We start from the raw sequence: 18,404 nt of genomic DNA, 5'->3' as shown, positions 1-18,404 counted from the left end.
AGTTCAAAAAATCGTAAAACACATACTATGTTTGACTTCCTGTCAGTAAAAATATTGTGAAAATCTGTTGGCAAATGAGCCACTGTGCTCTTGTGACATGCACACCACAAGCACCACACCATCATACGGCTGTGTCCTTACACAAAGATGAGAGAGAAAGATTCCACCCTGTCAATGTTGTTGGAAAGAGGTATGCCACAGCTGCATTGTTGACTTTATCAGATGCAGCTTATTGTCTGTCACTTCCAGGCACTCTTCTTCCCGCTGACTGATGACACTGTACCTTAACAGCAAGGCGATAGTGTGGACAAGGACAGCACACTGAACTACCCGAAGATCGCAACATGCATCCTTGGTTACCACGTCTGCCTACACATGTGCCCAGGCATCCAGCAGAAAGGTGGAGCACGGCCTACTGGGTATTCAGGACTACTTTATCTGCTGGGTACAAGTGTTGTAGAGAGGTGATGAACGCAGGGTGTCGGAATACTCAAGAAATTTACTGTTGCATCACATATCATCTGCTCCCTACCTGCTAAGTCGTGTATAATTCCAAATTGAAAACAGTGAAGTCTTGAGTAACTGGATCTTGAGGACACAATCAGGAAAACCAACGGAGTCATCTGTTTACATCTACCTGATAATACAGCTATGCACTTGTGGTGCTAATTAAAAACATCATAAAATATTGTATGAGATGGAGGAGTGCAACCTCTCCAGTACCATTTTAAATCTAAAATTAATTTGGGCCTCTACTGTAACCAGGGGAACAGTCAGTTAAAAACCTGGATTTGAGTTTGTACTTGTCCCATACCAAATTACTCCAGCATATGTTTCACGCAGATCCCAAACAGCCTAGTTGCTCGTGGACAATTAGAGAAAAGGTTTTACAAAGTCTCATTAGCAACAGTATGGTATGCTGGTGAAATAAGAGCAGTGAGGACCTTACATGCTTGACACAATGAGGAGCTGCGGCCAGATGGTGAGTGGTGGTTCCCCAGGCTCATCATAGTGACTGTGTATGGGACTGGTCCTGTTATCATCCGTGGCCAGCCTGATCTCCTCAAGGTGATTAGTGTCAATAATCTTCAGGCATGAACAGCTTGTTGATTCATACACTGTGCATCCATGGTCTAGCTGCAGTCTCATAAAAGCCCTAAAAATACTGCAGCATACTCATCCTGTTCTGAGGCTAAGGCACTTTAAGATACCCAGTACCTTCTGTGTTCTTGCCCTTTGCCATTTAGTTATGGAAACCACAACAGTTTGGAATCAAAAATGTGGCCCAGAAACTTCACCATGTCTTTAAAGTGTAGAATGGTATACCTTGTATGCAAGTCAAGTACATTAAAAATTAAATGAGAATTTTAAAAATAAACACACACACACACACACACACACACACACACACACACAAACAAACAAACAAACACAAACACACACATTTATTTATCTGCAGAAACTGTAATATTCGTCTTTGCTACTAACTTCTCCCGCCTCTTCACTGTAAGTTGTAAGTAATGGAGTCACTGTTGTAGTTTTGGAGGAGGGACAGAACTGCAGAATTGGCCACAAGACTCCTCACCATAGATGTCATACTGTTAATGGCAATGGCAAATAGGGTGACATTTAAAATATGCCAATATAATACTGCTGGATAGCCACCTCCACCAGGGTCAGCTAGTCAACAGTTGACTGCTGTCTCCTGAACCGATGCGGAATTCGCTCCAACGACTTTCCTACACAGTGTGTTAAAGTGACACCCAGGAAACTACTGGGATGCATTTTCTGCTTTTCTGGTTTGAGGAGAGGTATCAAAAGTGTCTCACCTCACCAACTGAGAACTTGTCTTGTCCACCATCAAATTAAAACACACTATGAGTATTTCCATTGTGGCTGATTGCAAGTTTTGCAGCCTGCTGCATCGGATTTGGTTGTAACTGCACACAGTATCACAAGCCACAGACAGTGCTCTATACAACTCCCACATGGAGAAAGAGCAATTATAGGACAAAGAATTGGTGAATTTGAAGTTCCACGTTGCACAGTAGCAGCAAAATGCTGGATCATGCCTGGCAGTGTCAGTATTCATTGCAAAACGCACTGCCACTGTCTGGACGATGTCTTATGGTGTTATTTGGAGACATCCCTGGTTCAGCACCACTGCAATACATACACAAATGCATTTACCAGAAATCTTTCTGATGGCCTCCATACTTCCGCGAAACAAGTGGTGTGACTGATAGAGCCCAAGAACTCTTGCCATGAGCTTCTCTTGCTCTCACTGATTACGTGTCGGGCCCTGGTTCTAGCTATTTGAAAAGCTCTAAGGTTTAATAGTCATGGGTGACTGGAATTCGACAGTAGGAAAAGGGAGAGAAGGAAACGTAGTAGGTGAATATGGACTGGGGCAAAGAAATGAAAGAGGAAGCCGCCTGGTAGAATTTTGCACAGAGCACAACTTAATCATAGGTAACACTTGGTTCAAGAACCATAAAAGAAGGCTGTATACATGGAAGAAGCCTGGAGATACTGACAGGTTTCACATAGATTATATAATGGTAAGACAGAGATTTAGGAACCAGGTTTTAAATTGTAAGACATTTCCAGGGGCAGATGTGGACTCTGACCACAATCTATTGGATTGTAGATTAAAACTGAAGAAACTGCAAAAAGGTGAGAATTTAAGGAGATGGGACCTGGATAAACTAAAAGAACCAGAGGTTGTACAGAGTTTCAGGGAGAGCATAAGAGAGCAATTGACAGGAATGGGGGAAAGAAATACAGTAGAAGAAGAATGGGTAGCTTTGAGGGATGAAGTAGTGAAGGCAGCAGAGGATCAAGTAGGTAAAAAGACGAGGCCTAGTAGAAATCCTTGGGTAACAGAAGAAATATTGAATTTATTTGATGAAAGGAGAAAATATAAAAATGCAGTAAATGAAGCAGGCAAAAAGGAATACAGACGTCTCAAAAATGAGATCGACAGGAAGTGCAAAATGGCTAAGCAGGGATGGCTAGACGACAAATGTAAGGATGTAGAGGCTTATCTCACTAGGGGTAAGATAGATACTGCCTACAGGAAAATTAAAGAGACCTTTGGAGATAAGAGAACCACTGGTATGAACATCAAGAGTTCAGATGGAAACCCAGTTCTAAGCAAAGAAGGGAAAGCAGAAAGGTGGAAGGAGTATATAGTGGGTCTACACAAGGGCGATGTACTAGAGGACAATACTATAGAAATGGAAGAGCATGTAGATGAAGATGAAATGGGATATACGATACTGCATGAAGAGTTTGACAGAGCACTGAAAGACCTGAGTCGAAACAAGGTCCCGGGAGTAGACAACATTCCATTAGAACTACTGACAGTCTTGGGAGAGCCAGTCCTGACAAAAATCTACCATCTGGTGAACAAGATGTATGAGACAGGTGAAATACCCTCAGACTTCAAGAAGAATATAATTATTCCAGTCCCAAAGAAAGCAGGTGTTGACAGATGTGAAAATTACCAAACTGTCAGTTTAATAAGTCACAGCTGCAAAATACTAACGCGAATTCTTGACAGACGAATGGAAAAACTGATAGGAGCCGACCTCGGGGAAGATCAGTTTGGATTCTGTAGAAATTTTGGAACACATGATGCAATACTGACCCTACGACTTATATTAGAAGAAAGGTTAAGGAGAGGCAAACCTATGTTTCTAGCATTTGTAGACTTAGAGAAAGCTTTTGACAATGTTGACTGGAATACTCTCTTTCAAATTCTGAACGTGGCAGGGGTAAAATACAGGGAGCGAAACGCTATTTACAATTTGTACCAAAACCCGATGGCAGTTATAACAGTCGAGGGACACGAAAGGGAAGCAGTGATTGGGAAGGGAGAGAGACAGGGTTGTAGTCTCTCCCCGATGTTATTCAATCTGTATATTGAGCAAGCAGTAAAGCTAACAAAAGGAAAATTTGGAGTAGGTATTAAAATCCATGGAGAAGAAATAAAAACTTTGAGGTTCGCCAATGACATCGTAATTCTGTCAGAGACAGTAAAGGACTTGGAAGAGCAGTTGAACAGAATGGATAGTGTCTTGAAAGGAGGATATAAGATGAACATCAACAAAAGCAAAACGAGGATAATGGAATGTAGTCAAATTAAGTCGGGTGATGCTGAGGGAATTAGATTAGGAAATGAGACACTTAAAGTAGTAAAGGAGTTTTGCTATTTGGGGAGCAAAATAACTGATCATGGTCAAAGTAGAGAGGATATAAAATGTAGACTGGCAATGGCAAGCAAAGCGTTTCTGAAGAAGAGAAATTTGTTAACATCGCTTATAGATTTAAATGTCAGGAAGTCGTTTCTGAAAGTATTTGTATGGAGTGTAGCCATGTATGGAAGTGAAACATGGACGATAAATAGTTTGGACAAGAAGAGAATAGAAGCTTTCAAAATGTGGTGCTACAGAAGAATGATGAAGATTAGATGGGTAGATCACATAACTAATGAGGAAGTATTGAATGGGATTGGGGAGAAGAGAAGTTTGTGGCACAGCTTGACCAGAAGAAGGGATCGGTTGGTAGGACATGTTCCGAGTCATCAAGGGATCACCAATTTAGTATTGGAGGGCAGCGTGGAAAGTAAAAATCATAGAGGGAGACCAAGAGATGACTACACTAAGCAGATTCAGAAGGATGTAGGTTGCAGTAGGTACTGGGAGATGAAGAAGCTTGCACAGGATAGAGTAGCGTGGAGAGCTGCATCAAACCAGTCTCAGGACTGAAGACCACAACAGCAAGAACAAGGTTTTCTACAGTTGTGCGGAACTTAAACCGTCACAGAGCTTAACACCTGACCCCAACTGCAGAGTGTCATTCCTCAATTCACTAAGGTACAGGCTGCCTTGTAAGATTACATAAAGACTTTTGGATGGATAAGTCGGCAGCATGGTGGATCACTCAAGTACTGTAGTTCATTCAGCTGCCTCAGTGTTCAAACACAGTCAGTTGGCTAAACAGAGTCTAGTTATGTCAGCTGATCATCAATCTAGGTGGTTTACTTTTCAGTACTGCTCCATCTGGTAGGTGGATCCAGAGTAAGAAGCCATCACTGGAATGAAGATCAACAGTAACCTCCCACTCAGCAGAATCTGCAACTGCTGAGGAGCAGAAAGAGAGATCTAAGGCTGGGGATAGCCCAGTAGCACAGTCAAAATGAGTTGGATTGCCCATTTAGAGATATCATAAGGCTCTCTAATGAGAAGGACCCTTGGGGCAAGAAGACTGGAAGCCTCATAACACATTATGAGCATTTAAGTCTCACAAAAAGACAAAAAGTACTGAGAGTTAGTAAGATCTGTGAGAGTGTAAGAATTTATTGCTTCTTGTGGAGGCAAATAAGGTGACCACATGGCGATCCTCCGACCGATATGACCTTCAACTGCAAATGTTTGAAGCTCAATGACCATGGATAGTTCCGAAGAGTGGTATGTATTGTGAAGAAACACAGCTATCCTCCCTCGTCTTGCCCGTCATGTCACCCTTGTGATGGAGGGTGCAGCATAATGCCCAATGGATGGCAGTAAGCTTAAAATGCATTTCTTGTAAACATGAGAACAGGGGAAACTCCTGCACTAATATTTGCAGTTCCTTCACATGTCCTGAACCCACTGATGTACTGCTGCAGTATGGTAGCCATTTTATTAGTGAGGTTTTTCTTTCATCCTGTCTGTAAGCCAGGGTCTGGAAAGAAAGCTGGTAGTCTGTGTGCTGACTCATCACACTGTCCAGTGAACTATATGCTCTTACAGGTGCACATAGAAAATGCTGGTTAGCTTGCTAGTCAGTGTACAGCAGCCCCATTATGAGCAAAACATCATGCACACTTCACGTGATTTTACAAAAACCACTTATTCCAAAAGAAATTACTATAACGAAAGGTTTAGCTTCGTATGTCAGCTTCATGGTGATTTGCCCATCATCCCTCTAATGGTCTTGGTGCATTATTACACCATACATCAGGCCACAGCTCTTGGCTGATACATATGTACAAATCAGCAAGTTAAATGTTTATCTTTTTCTCTGTTTTCCTCGCAACCTAATTAGTACATTATGTGTGTAATTTTTTTTAAAGAGGATTAGGATTAATCTCACAGTTTTGTAAGTGTAAATTCATTCAGTTGTAGCGCAGGAGTTGTTCATTTGTTTTGAGCTCTGCAGTCTTCCTCACGCAATTTTACAGAAACCATTTATTACAAAAATGAAAAATTGACTATTACGCAAGGTAATAGACAATACATTTGGTAAGCTAGTCAGTCAGGCTCCAGCTCTCAGCTGATATACATCTACAGAGCAGCAAGTTAAGTGTTTATCATTCTGTGTTTTTGTCATAGTACATTTATTAAATTTCGTGTATTTCTCTGTATAAGAGTTCAACCTCGTTTTTTGCAAGGGTGAATTCATTTAGCCTGTAGCTCAATAGCTGTTCACTGAGCAGCCAGCTTCATAGCTTATTAACATGTCAGCATCCATTGGTGACACATCTGGAGCATAGGAAGTTGTCTCCTTTTATAGTTTACTTCTTCAGTTAGTCTTGTGAGGATGGTTAGGACGTGTGCATGCTGTGCGTGGATGCAGGAGGAGCTGGTCGCAGTTCGCAGACAGCTGAATACGCTTTTTGCTACAGTCCGTCACCTTCAGGCTGCTGCCTCAGGGTGTAGCAGTGGCGGAGAATCTGGCGCGTCATGTGGGACACCTCAGGTGCCGCTTGTTTTGCGCAAGGGCTCTGCTTCCGAGGCACCTCACAGTGTTGCCCATCATGGTTTATCTGCCCTCACTGCAGGGTGTGCTAACATGTTTGCATCTCTCAATATGGATGGCCAATGTGGCCACTGTGTATGGGCAGGTGGCCACTCCCTCAGCAAAGTCCAAGCAGCCACACGGGGAGGGGTTTACTAGTTATCGAGAGCTCTAACACTATGCGCATTATGGAGCTCCTTATGCAGAGAATGTTGAGGGCTGAAAAGAAATCAATGTGCACTCAGTATGTCTGCCGGAGGGAGAGAGGGAGGGAGGGAGGGAAAGGGGGGGGGGGCTTATCCAAGATGTGAAGTGACCTCACCTGTGGCTATTGAGCATGCAGGGTGCAGTTATCTGCATTTTGTGGCTCACACTGGCAGCAATGACTCCTGTCACATGGGTTTGCACAAACGGCTGGTGGAGGTGATGAAGACTGCTGGCCTCATGAATTGGGTGCAAGCAGAGCTCACAATTTGCAGCACTATTCCCAGAGTTGATTGGGGCTCTTTGGTTTGAGGCCGAGTGGAAGGTCTCCAACAAAGGCTTTGTTTATTCTGTGACAGTCTTGGCTGCAGATTTCTAACCTGTGTTATGAGGGGATTTGTAGGACCTCCCTGAATAGGTCAGGGATGTAATACACAAAGGAAGTAACTATTCAGGTAGCAGAGTACTTGTGAAGTGCCAATGAAGGTTTTTTCGGCTAGGCAGTATTTTCAGATGCTCTGATGAACACTCGTCAGGCAATATGCAGCAAGGGAAGTCAGATTGCGGTCAGAGTACAGACACTTCAAGTCCCCAAATTTTATCAGTAAACTGTTAAAGTATTTGTAATAAAGTTCACGAATTTACTGTCCTCCAGGAAAGTTCTCGTACTCACATTATATGTAGGATCAAGAGTTGGCTGAAACCCAAAGGAGAAAGCTCTGAGATATTTAGCAAGTCATGGAACATATACTGGAAAGGCAGATTAGAGGCCACAGGACAAGGAGTGTTCGTTGCACTTCAGAAAAATATTGTCTCTACTGAGGTCAAAGTTGAGTGTGACAGTGAAGTATAATAGGTGTCGGTAAAACAAGAAAATTGTTGAATAATTTTACCAGTCATCCGGTTCTGCTGTCACAGTTCTATAATCATTCAAAGAAAGTCTACTGTCAGTAATGCATAAAAATCCAGATCATGTAATACAATTTGGAGGTGACCTTAACCTACCAAGTATAGACTGGGATGTCTAAGGATTCACTGTGCGACGTACAGACAAATAGTCATGCAAAATACTTTTGAATATGTTTTCTGAAAAATGTCTTGAGCAACAAGCTCGGCAGCCCACAGACCTTTTAGCTACAAATAGGCCAGATCTTGTCAGAAAGGTTAATATGCAAACAGGAATTAGCGATCATGATGTCATTATAGCAATTATGGCTACAAAAGGTAATAAATCAGTCAAGGAGACTAGGAGAGCATTTCTACTAGGTGAGCAGATAAGTAGTTGTTAGCATCTCACTTAGACACTGAATTGACATAACTTAGTTCCAGTAAGATGGATATAGTGGAATTATGGGCAAAGCTTAAGCGGACTGTAAATATTGGTCTGGAGAGTTACGTGCCTAGTAAGTGGACAAAGAATGGGAAAGATCTGCCATGGTTTAATAATGAAATCGGTAAAAGCTGTGGAAGCAGAGGCTGTTGCAGTTTCGGTTCAAAAGAAAATGCACAAATGACGACAAGCAAAGGTTACTAGACACTCGTCCATCTGTGAAAAGATATTTGCATGAAGCATGCACCAACCACCACCATCACACACCTTAGCAAAAGATCTGACAGAGAACCCAAGAAAATTCTGGTCCTATGTAAAATCACTAAGCAGGTCTAAGGCTTCCATTTGTTCCTGATTTAACAGTCTGGTGCAGCACTGATTTGACACTTCATGCAGAATCCCATATGGACAACATAGCAATGAGCATCCCTGGCGTAGAGACACTACTGACAGATTTGAAATCCCAAATCAGTTTTACAAAGAGTAGTCTATGGCATTAGCACCTTACCTAGCCTGCATTTATCATGAATCTCTCGCCGAAAACAAAGTCCCAAGTGACTGGAAAGAAGTGCAGGTAACTCCAGTATGCCAGCCAGCCTGCATGTGGTTTTTATGCGGTTTTCCACATCCTACTAGGTGAATACTGGGCTGGTCCCCAAGTTCCACCTCAGTTACACGACTCACAGACATCTGTACAGGTTCGCACTCTTTCATGGCTTACACTCAACGCAGACAGCTGAGGTACGCTACTTATGTCCCAGGAGGTTTGAGGTGGCAGTAGGAAGGGTATCTGGCCACCCTCTGCAACTAACACTACCAAATCCATAATAACAAGGCTGACCCCACACTGACATGGGACAAGGCCCAAAGAAAGAAAGAAAGGAAATGACAGTAATTGTTTAAAACTACCATATTTAGAGGCGATTTGTACGCAGCCAGAATTTTGGTCTGAAGTCAGTCTTACATCAGTCATGAGACAGTGTTAACTCAATTTTACGCATGTAGTTCACCACCAAACATCTAGCGTGCGAAATAACACTCTTTGCGAACAAGAAATACTGGAAGCGTTTTTAACCATTGCATGATACCTGGGTGGCGATGCAGCAACATCAAGGTGAACCTATGGCAGCATTAAGAAGCAGCACCAGGGATTACACAACATACTTATTATTTATTTGGTGGAGGATATCCATAACATGATTTTTAAGCAACGACACACATCCCAAACTTCACAACTCAAAAACATTGTTACAACAGTAAGGTGTCAAAGTTGAGTGACTGTAGGAAGAGACATGATGACTTAGACAAAATTTCTAGTTGGTTTGATGAATGGTAGCTAGCTCTAAATGTGAAAAAATCTAAGTTAATGAGGATGAGTAGGAAGAAAAACCTGTAACATTCGGATACAGTACAACTAGTGTCCTGCTTGACACAATCAAGTCATTTAAGTATCTGGGTGTAATGTTGCAAAGTGATATGACATGGGACAAGCATGTGAGGACTATGGTAGAAAGGCAAATGGTCGACTTTGGTTTATTGGAAGAATTTCAGAAAAAACTGGTACACCTGTAAAGGAGCACACATATAGGATGCTGGTGCGATCCAGTCTTGAGTGCAGCTCAAGTGTTTGGGATCCGTACCAGGTCAGATTGAAGGAAGGCATAAGCAATTCTGAGGTGGGCTGCTAAATTTGTTACTGGTAGGTTCGAACAATATGTAAGAGTTATGTTTCAGAAACTCAAATGGGAATCCCTGGAGGGATGACAAAGTTCTATTGAAGAAATGCTATTGAGAAAATTTGGAGAACCAGCATTTGAAGCTGACTGTTGAATGATTCTATGGCAGCCAACATACAATGCACGTAAGGACCACAAAGGTAAGATTCAAGAAATTATTGCTCATACAGAGACATATGGACAGTCACTTTTCCCTCACTCTATTTGCAAATGGAAGAAGAAAGGAAATGACTAGTAGTGGTACAGCATACTACACACACCACACACTGTAGAGTAAAATGTAAATGAAAATGTGGATGTAGATGTATGTTTCTTTCTATGAAATTTAGCTATGGTACTGAATTTTTCTTTACATTTGGGAGGTGGTCTCCAAACTCGAGAAAATGAACATTCACTTCTGATCAAATGTGCATGAGAATGAAATATTCGTGACATGCCCAATACCTCCTAACCCATTTGAAATACTGAAGCAAGGTTTTGGCAAATAATAGCAGGAAAAGTGGAGAGTATTTTGTCACGTGCTTGACATACGGAACTTCTACATCAATATAGCCATAGCTGTAGCTTTTATTTAATTTTTACAATCCAATACAGTAATTTTTATAAAATCATTGATAGGTAGTGAAAAGAGAATGTGCTAGTATGAAAATAAACATGAAATTTCTACTTTTGTGTTACTGCAAACAAGCACAATGTTTTATGTAATGTATTGACCTCTCTGGCTACCTATTGCTTGTTTAATAAGATGCTGTTTCAAGATCCTACTGCAAGGTGATTTTGTGCTAATTATACCGTGTTTTGGCAAAATAAAAAAAACTGAATCTGTCAACATGAGAAATGTAGTCATTACTCATAACTGATGCTGCTTCTTCAAATAAGAAAAGAATCCTATAGGCCATCATATTTTTAATTGGGAACAATTGGAATGGAAACCTAATAAATTTTCTTCTGGGTCTTCACCTGAGAAAAATGAAAATTATTCACAGCAAATAGTGTACCACATTTTTTCCCTACCCCAGTTCAGAGAGAATTATCTTTTGATTGGTTAAAGATAGCTTATACACATTTACACCTATTATCACATGATCACCACACTGATACATGGACAAAAGGCCCTTAGATTCAATTCGAGTACCCAACATAATCGCAAGCTAACCATCCTCTCGAGCAGTTTACAAAGTAAGTTGGTCAGGCTAATCAGTCAACAGGTGTCGAGAGACACTGGGTTCTTGCTGGGCTTAAATATGGGGCTAACTATGACGTCTCGCCTTGCAATGGTGACACCCGTGAGCCAAATGCAGATGAAGATTCTGAGTAGATGTTGCCTTTGGGTAACATCCAAGTGTTACACTAATGGGTTGTGAATGGAATCTGGCCTGGGGCTGAGTCAAGTGAAGAGGTAAGAGGGTGCAAGAATTACCATTCAAGGAATGGTTCATTGTAGCCTTCAGCTTGGTGGGTGTTGAAACAGAGAGGGGATTCTTCAACTCATCATTCCTGCGAGAGACAGGTAGCAGAATAGGAATAGGATGCCTACGCTGTCACGAAGTGTGCCGTGAGGTATTCTGCAAGGACTGATGGATCAGTATACAAAGAACCCTGCAGGATAAGACCCTGGACAGTTGATTGTCATTGGTGGTCCAGAAGGCTGCAGAGCTTGGACCAAACCTGGGATGAAGAGCCATACATCCCCAGGGAGGAAAAACAGTGCTCCCAGCATTCCGTTTTACACTGCTTAATAATGTAGCGAGCCTTAGCACAGTAACACTTAAAAGTGACAAGGTTAGTCTGTGAAAGATGTATAAATTGTTGAGTGACCGCCACAAGGGGTGTTATGCACTGAAGTCCCTGAGGAGGAGGTAGGAGGGTCGGAGTTGCTGTATTAAGGTAAGTAGTTCAATATAAGGAAGTGGCCTATCTGAAGGCAGGTAGGAATTGCAAATGGTGATTTCTGGGGCCGTATGCACTCATATCACTATTGCTTTCAGGTTGGTACAAAGGGAGATCCAGTGACTAATGACATCACTGCGAACCAAAATGCAGACCCCTTCAGATGCTATCTCGGGGCGAGCACAGTTCTGACAGAATGCTCAATAACCATGAAATATTGGAGAGTGGTCATAATGGAAGAGTGTTTCTTAAAAAAAAAAGGGCAGAACGCAGAATAAGAGACACAAGCTGTATTCGTGGTAGATTATGACATCTATTGCAATTCCACTCGATTATAGTGTCACGAGAGTCCAGGTTAATAAAGAAGCCAAGGGGAAGTTATGTTATCGGGTCAGTGGTCATCATCGATGAGGATGGGGTGACATCCATAAAAACTAGGTCTGATTCAGATTGAAAAGGAAGGGGCAAAGCCACCCAAGATGTCAGCGAAGTCTCGACCTTGGACTTGTACTCCTGCTTCTTCTTCTCCCTTGGAGGGAGGGAAGAGGTGTTATCAGTAAGGGAATATGTGGCAGTGATGTCCAGATTGGACAGTGTGTGAGCAGCTTTGGGGCCCTCATCTGACCCGAGGTTGCATGCTTCCTATATTGAGAACACCGGGCAGAGGTATTTGGAGATGGGGGCTCATCCCTAGCTGGAGTCAGGGAAGACAATTTCTTCTCTGGCCAAGTAGGAGGAGGAGGAGGAGGAGGAGGAGGAGGAGGAGGAGGACGAGCGGTTCCTTGAGGAGAGGGACAAGAGCTGCTGGAGGGAAGGGGGAACTGCAGGGGTAGGAGAGAGAAGGGGGCATGGGACCAGAGTAAGGACGAGGAAGGATGAGGAAAGGATGTAACAAAGCCAAAAGAAGAAGACATCAACACTGGGTGAAGTCAGTTATAGTTTTGACGAGCCTCAGTATAAGACAATCTACAGACTTATACTCTTGGATCTCCTTTTCTTTGTTGTAATATGGACAATCAGGCAAGCGTGGAGAGTGTCAGTCATTACTATTTATACATACATAGTGAAACAATGGGGCTTCCCTCATGGAGTGGATGTCCAGTCACCACACAGAGTGTCCGCTGTACAGCAGGAAGATATGTTCCCAAAAGAAAAGCACCTCATGGGTGGCAGTACGTATGGCTTCATGCCACATTGGTAACACATAACCTGGAGCTTCTGTGGAATAGTATCTCCCTCGAAAGCCAGAATAAAAGTGCCGGTATTAGTGTGGTTGTCTTTACAACATTGCTGCACACGTCGAATAAAATGAATGCCTCATAGCTGCAGATTAGCCCGGAATTCCTCATCAGTTCAAAGGATGAGGTCCCTATGAAAAATCACTCACTGGACCATATTCAGAGACTGGTGAGGGTTAATAGACACTGGGACTAGATGATAAAAAGCATGTAGAAAAAGCTATGATCAACCAGAAGTCCAACCTCAGCTTACAGAGAGACTCCATTTCGTCAAACTTGTTCTCCACAAAAACAATGGCTTTGTGGCGATGAATGTGTCCCCGTCCATCCTATTGCAAACCAGGTAGTGAGGCTGCAATAGCTTGGGGCTCCGAGTGTACACGCACAAATTCAAGAAAGATTTACAAGCCGCTGGAGAGTATCCACAGATGAAACAGGTATTTAATTTGTAATGTATAATACAATAACACAGCTTTTTTGCTGCAGAGTATAACTGACTCAATAAAACTCTTTCATAACTTTGAGGCTGTGAACACACTGACAACTAGCAGAACCTTGTCAACTATGCATCAAAGTTAATATCACTGATGAATTAAAAGATACTTTTAGTAAGATGATTCACTCCCTCACTTTGTACTGGGATAAGGATGGAATGATGTGATTCTGTCAGAGACAGCAAAGGACCTGCAAGAGCAGTTGAAAGGAATGGATAGTGTCTTGAAGAAATGATATATGATGAACAGCTACAAAAGCAAAACACATGAAATGGAATGTAACTGAATTACATCAGGTGATGCTGAGGCACTTAAAGTGGTAGATGAGTTTTGCTATTTGGGCAGTAAAATAGCAGATAATGGTCTAAACAGAGAGGATATAAAATGCTGACTGGCAATGGCAATAAAAGCATTTCTGAAGAAGAGACATTTGTTAACATTGAATTTGAGCTTTTGGAATGTGGTACTATAGAAGATTACTGAAGGTTAAGTGTAAAGATCACATAGTTAATGAGGAGGTACTGAACAGAATTGGGGAGAAAAGAAATTTGTGGCACAACCTGACAAGCAGGAGGGATTGGTTGATAGGACACATCTTGAAATATCACGGGATCACAAATTTAGTATCAGAGTGTAGGGGCCAAAAAATGTAGGATGGGGACCAAAAGATGAATACAGTAAGCAGTTTGGAAAGATGTAAGTTGCAATAATTATTCAGAGATGAGGAAGCTTACACAGGATAAAGTAGTATGGGGAGCTGCATTGAACCAGTATTCATACTGAAGACCACAACAACAACAACAATCTTCTCCATATATTTATGTGCTGCATTCCAATGCATTCTAATTTTGTTTTCTTATTTAAAGCCTGGATGACAAATACCAGGTCTGGGAGCCATATGAGATGGTAGGATCGATACACAAATTGAAAACATTCTTTTTCAGACATACTACTAAGTTAGCCTTCTTGAAATATATAAAGCTCCAATACTTTCTCTTTTTGTTAGTAGCCTGAGTACCAATTTCCAATTGCTAGCTGTTGCTGCATTATAGGACTTATCTCTATAGATCATTTGGACTACCTGCGAAGAGCACTACTTCATCTGCAACTGTCAGATGGTACAATTTCTTTCCTGTAGTTGTGATTCCTGGGTTCTCTTAATCTTGTCTTCTACAGGCATGTTCTAAAGTTTCTTCAAACTGTAAATAACTTGGTTGAGATCATATCTCCTCCTTTAACTCTTCTCCAAATGTTAAATTTTTCACCTAATTTTTTTTTCAGATTTATTGCTGTCTCTGGTTCCATTTATGAATCATACACATTAAGGTTTAAAGACTGGTGCTAACACTGCACAACACTTTGACATAAATGGGAATTACATGCACATCTTTCTGATAGCACACCTTACCAGCAACTCTCCCCTTAGTATTTCTGTGCCAAATGTGATGCATCTTTCCGAGATCAATTTTAATATAATATCTCCACTTCTGTGTAATACCTGGCCAGGTAGCCACATGTTAATGCAACCACTTCTTGGGCAGGGAGGTATGCTGGCCCCACATCAAAACCGTCCAGCAGATTAACAAGGGGCTGGTGTGCTGGCCAGCCTTGGGCGTGGTTTTTAGACAGTTTCCCACATCCCACAAGGTGAATATACTGGGCTGGTTCCCAAGTTTCACCTCAGGTACATGCTACGCATACACTTTCTCACACTTGCATACAGGATGTACTCTACATGCAGAGAGATTGGGTACACTGCTTCTGTCCTGGGTGGGAGGGTGAAAAGGGGGGGGGGGGGGGAGTGAATAGCAGACTCATGACCTTGGCTGTTTGTTCTCCTTAAATACTTACTTGAAATACTTACTCGGTGTCAGCATCTGTATAATGATCACATTCTATACAAATACAATTTAGTATTCCTATTTCCAAAAGACTACATAATTTCATCTGGGTGGCTGTTTTTGGTACATCTTGATACAACATCGCAAGTTAAATGGTGTTTCTTATCTGAACATGGTTTTTAAAGTTTTAAATATTGCTTTAGTGTTTTGAAAGTACAAACATAATGTTAGTGCCAGTTGCATGCTGAATCCCACCCCATATATCCCATATCGTCTAACAATGCACTTCTGCTTCTGCTTGCAGAATAGGCTATGAAGTAAGCACGTAGAGCCCCAGCTGCAGCTGTGATTGGCTCATGCCCAGCCAAAAATGTCAACCACAATGTTACTTTAATCGAAGTGTTGTAGAGGTAGTATTAAAAGTGTGTAAATAATTTCCATGCCAAATATAGCCAAACATGGCACACATTTCCAAATCAATACAATTGCTACATATGGACTTATTGAAATAACCGTTCAAATGTAAATCAAATATTAAGTAACATATATTTTTGCCAACATTTGTACAAGTGAAAATGAAGTATAAACATGAAAATAAAATTCAAAAGTTAAACAATGGAAACTCCAGAATCAAAATCAACAATATAAGGGAAAAGATAGACTGCTAGTCACTGTAAAGATGACGTACGACATGCTGAATTGCAGAGAGGCACAGCAAAAAGATTGTTACACAATTAACTTTCGGCCAAAGCCTTCTTCAGAAAAGGAAATGTGTGTGCACGCACATGCACACATTCATTACACAAGCAAGTACACCTCACACCCATATTACTGCTGTCTCCGGCAGTGAGAATGAGTCCAAGCTGCCAAAGATGGCATTCGTGTGTGTAAGATGTGCTTACTTGTATGTAAAATCCAGTTGGGCAGGCATGGCCATAGTGAGGGAGTGCATTCACTTTACGTAGAAAGAGCTGGACAAGAATGCGCAAACTTTGCTCCCATGCCACCTGCATATGGCACAGGCACTACCAGCATACACATGAAATGGGTGGAATGCAACTCTTACACTGATAATGAGGTACAGAAACGACATGATACCACAAAACAGCTCAGCAAATTTGCCACTGTCAGGAGCTCCAAAGGTCAACAAGGAGCAAGTAACACCAGAGTTATTGCGAATATGATAAAGAAAGTACTGGATTCAGCTACAACTTCAGACCTCATGAAGGTATGAGCATCATACCCATCGCAAGGACTATACTGAAATGGAAAATTATTAATGGCATTGAGGAAGCAAAGGAAGAAATGGAGATCAGGTGGGAAACACGCAAGGTCATCAACAAGTCTGTGTTTCTGAAAGCGTACATAATTGCAATGGAACGAGAGATTATCCAATCACTGAGAGATGATGTTGACATGCCGGCCGGGGTGGCCGAGCGGTTCTAGGCACTACAGTCTGGAACCGCGCAACCGCTATGGTTGCAGGTTCGCATCCTGCCTCGGGCATGGGTGTGTGTAATGTCCTTAGGTTGGTTAGGTTTAAGTAGTTCTAAGTTCTAGGGGACTGATGACCTCAGAAGTTAAGTCCCATAGTGCTCAGAGCCATTTTTTTTATGTTGACACTATGGTCTTTCCATCAGATGGAGGGAATGCAATGCTGGTGATGTACAGCGACAACTATTATCATAAAATTGGCTCACTGCTACAGGGTCCGACCTATAGAAAGCTCAAGAAGGATGCAACCACTATGGCGACCAGTGACTCTACTGAAGAGCTCAGGTCTACCAGAGGATGTGAAGAAGTGGTCATTTCCTAGGGTGCCAGTGATGCCACACCTGTATGGACTGCCCAAAATCTACAAGGTCATCTCTTTGTAGCCATATGTCCTTAACTACTTTCACCACATCAGCCGAGTTCTTAACGTGTCCCATATGGGATTTTAGAAGTGTTGCAAGATATTTGGCTAGTTCACAAGGAAGGGGTGCCCACGAAGCCAATACTCAACACCATTAATTCACAAAATTATGGACTAGCTAAATATCTTGCAACACTTCTAAAATCCCTTAAGGGGCATATTAAGAACTCAGCCAATGTGGTGAAAGTAGTTAAGGATACATACCTACAAAGAGATGACATGCTAGTGAGTTTCAATATTATATTACCATTCATAAAATTACCTCTGTAAGATTCCTTGGCAATCAGTCTCAACATTTTGAGACATAGATAGTTAAACTTTTTAAACATGCAATGATGACCACCACCTACTCCAAGTGCAATGGAGAATTTTATGCATAGCCATGGGATCCCCATTGGGTCCAGGGATAACAAATCTCAACATGGAACACTTTGAGGATGTGGCTCTTCAAAGTGCTAGCCAGAAACTCAAGCACTTCTTCCGCTATGTTGATGAAGCTTTTGTAGTATGGGAGCATAGAAAACAGGTAGTGGATCAGTTTCTCGATAACTTCAAAAGGAACCATCAAAATGTTGCTTTCTGTATGGAAATAAAGGAGACTGTTTTACCTCCCTTTCTTAGACATACTAATGAATGAGGCAGTTGGTATACTAGACCATTCAGTACATAGGAACAAAACCTGCACAGACCTACACCTATATGCAACAAGCTGCCATCACACAGGGCAACGGCAGACAGTGCTTACCATCCTGGTACAAAGGACATGAGACATTTGCGATAAAGAAAGCCTCCCAGCCGAACTACAACAATACAGGAAAGTGTTTTGCAAAAATTGGTAGTGAAGCACAGACAGCTGGGCTTTCAAGAAGAGAAAAGAAGCAGCAAACTGGAAAGAGGAAGAAGACAAGAGACTCACTTTCTCCCATGTTTGGGACCACTTTCAGCAAGAACTGTGAGGCTACTTGAAAAA

At 41.8% G+C, this 18,404-nt stretch overlaps 1 protein-coding gene across 1 annotated transcript in view; it reads right to left on the bottom strand.

Annotated features, from left to right (window-relative positions):
- LOC126266909 (ubiquitin-related modifier 1) overlaps positions 1-18,404 on the bottom strand; it is a 57,161-nt gene that overhangs the window by 25,945 nt on the left and 12,812 nt on the right. The window lies entirely within an intron of this gene.

This window comes from Schistocerca gregaria, chromosome 4, assembly GCF_023897955.1.
Source record: "Schistocerca gregaria isolate iqSchGreg1 chromosome 4, iqSchGreg1.2, whole genome shotgun sequence".
Classification (NCBI taxonomy): domain Eukaryota; kingdom Metazoa; phylum Arthropoda; class Insecta; order Orthoptera; family Acrididae; genus Schistocerca; species Schistocerca gregaria.
The sequence above is the reverse complement of the archived record's forward strand: the minus strand, read 5'-3'. Positions and strand labels throughout refer to the sequence as shown.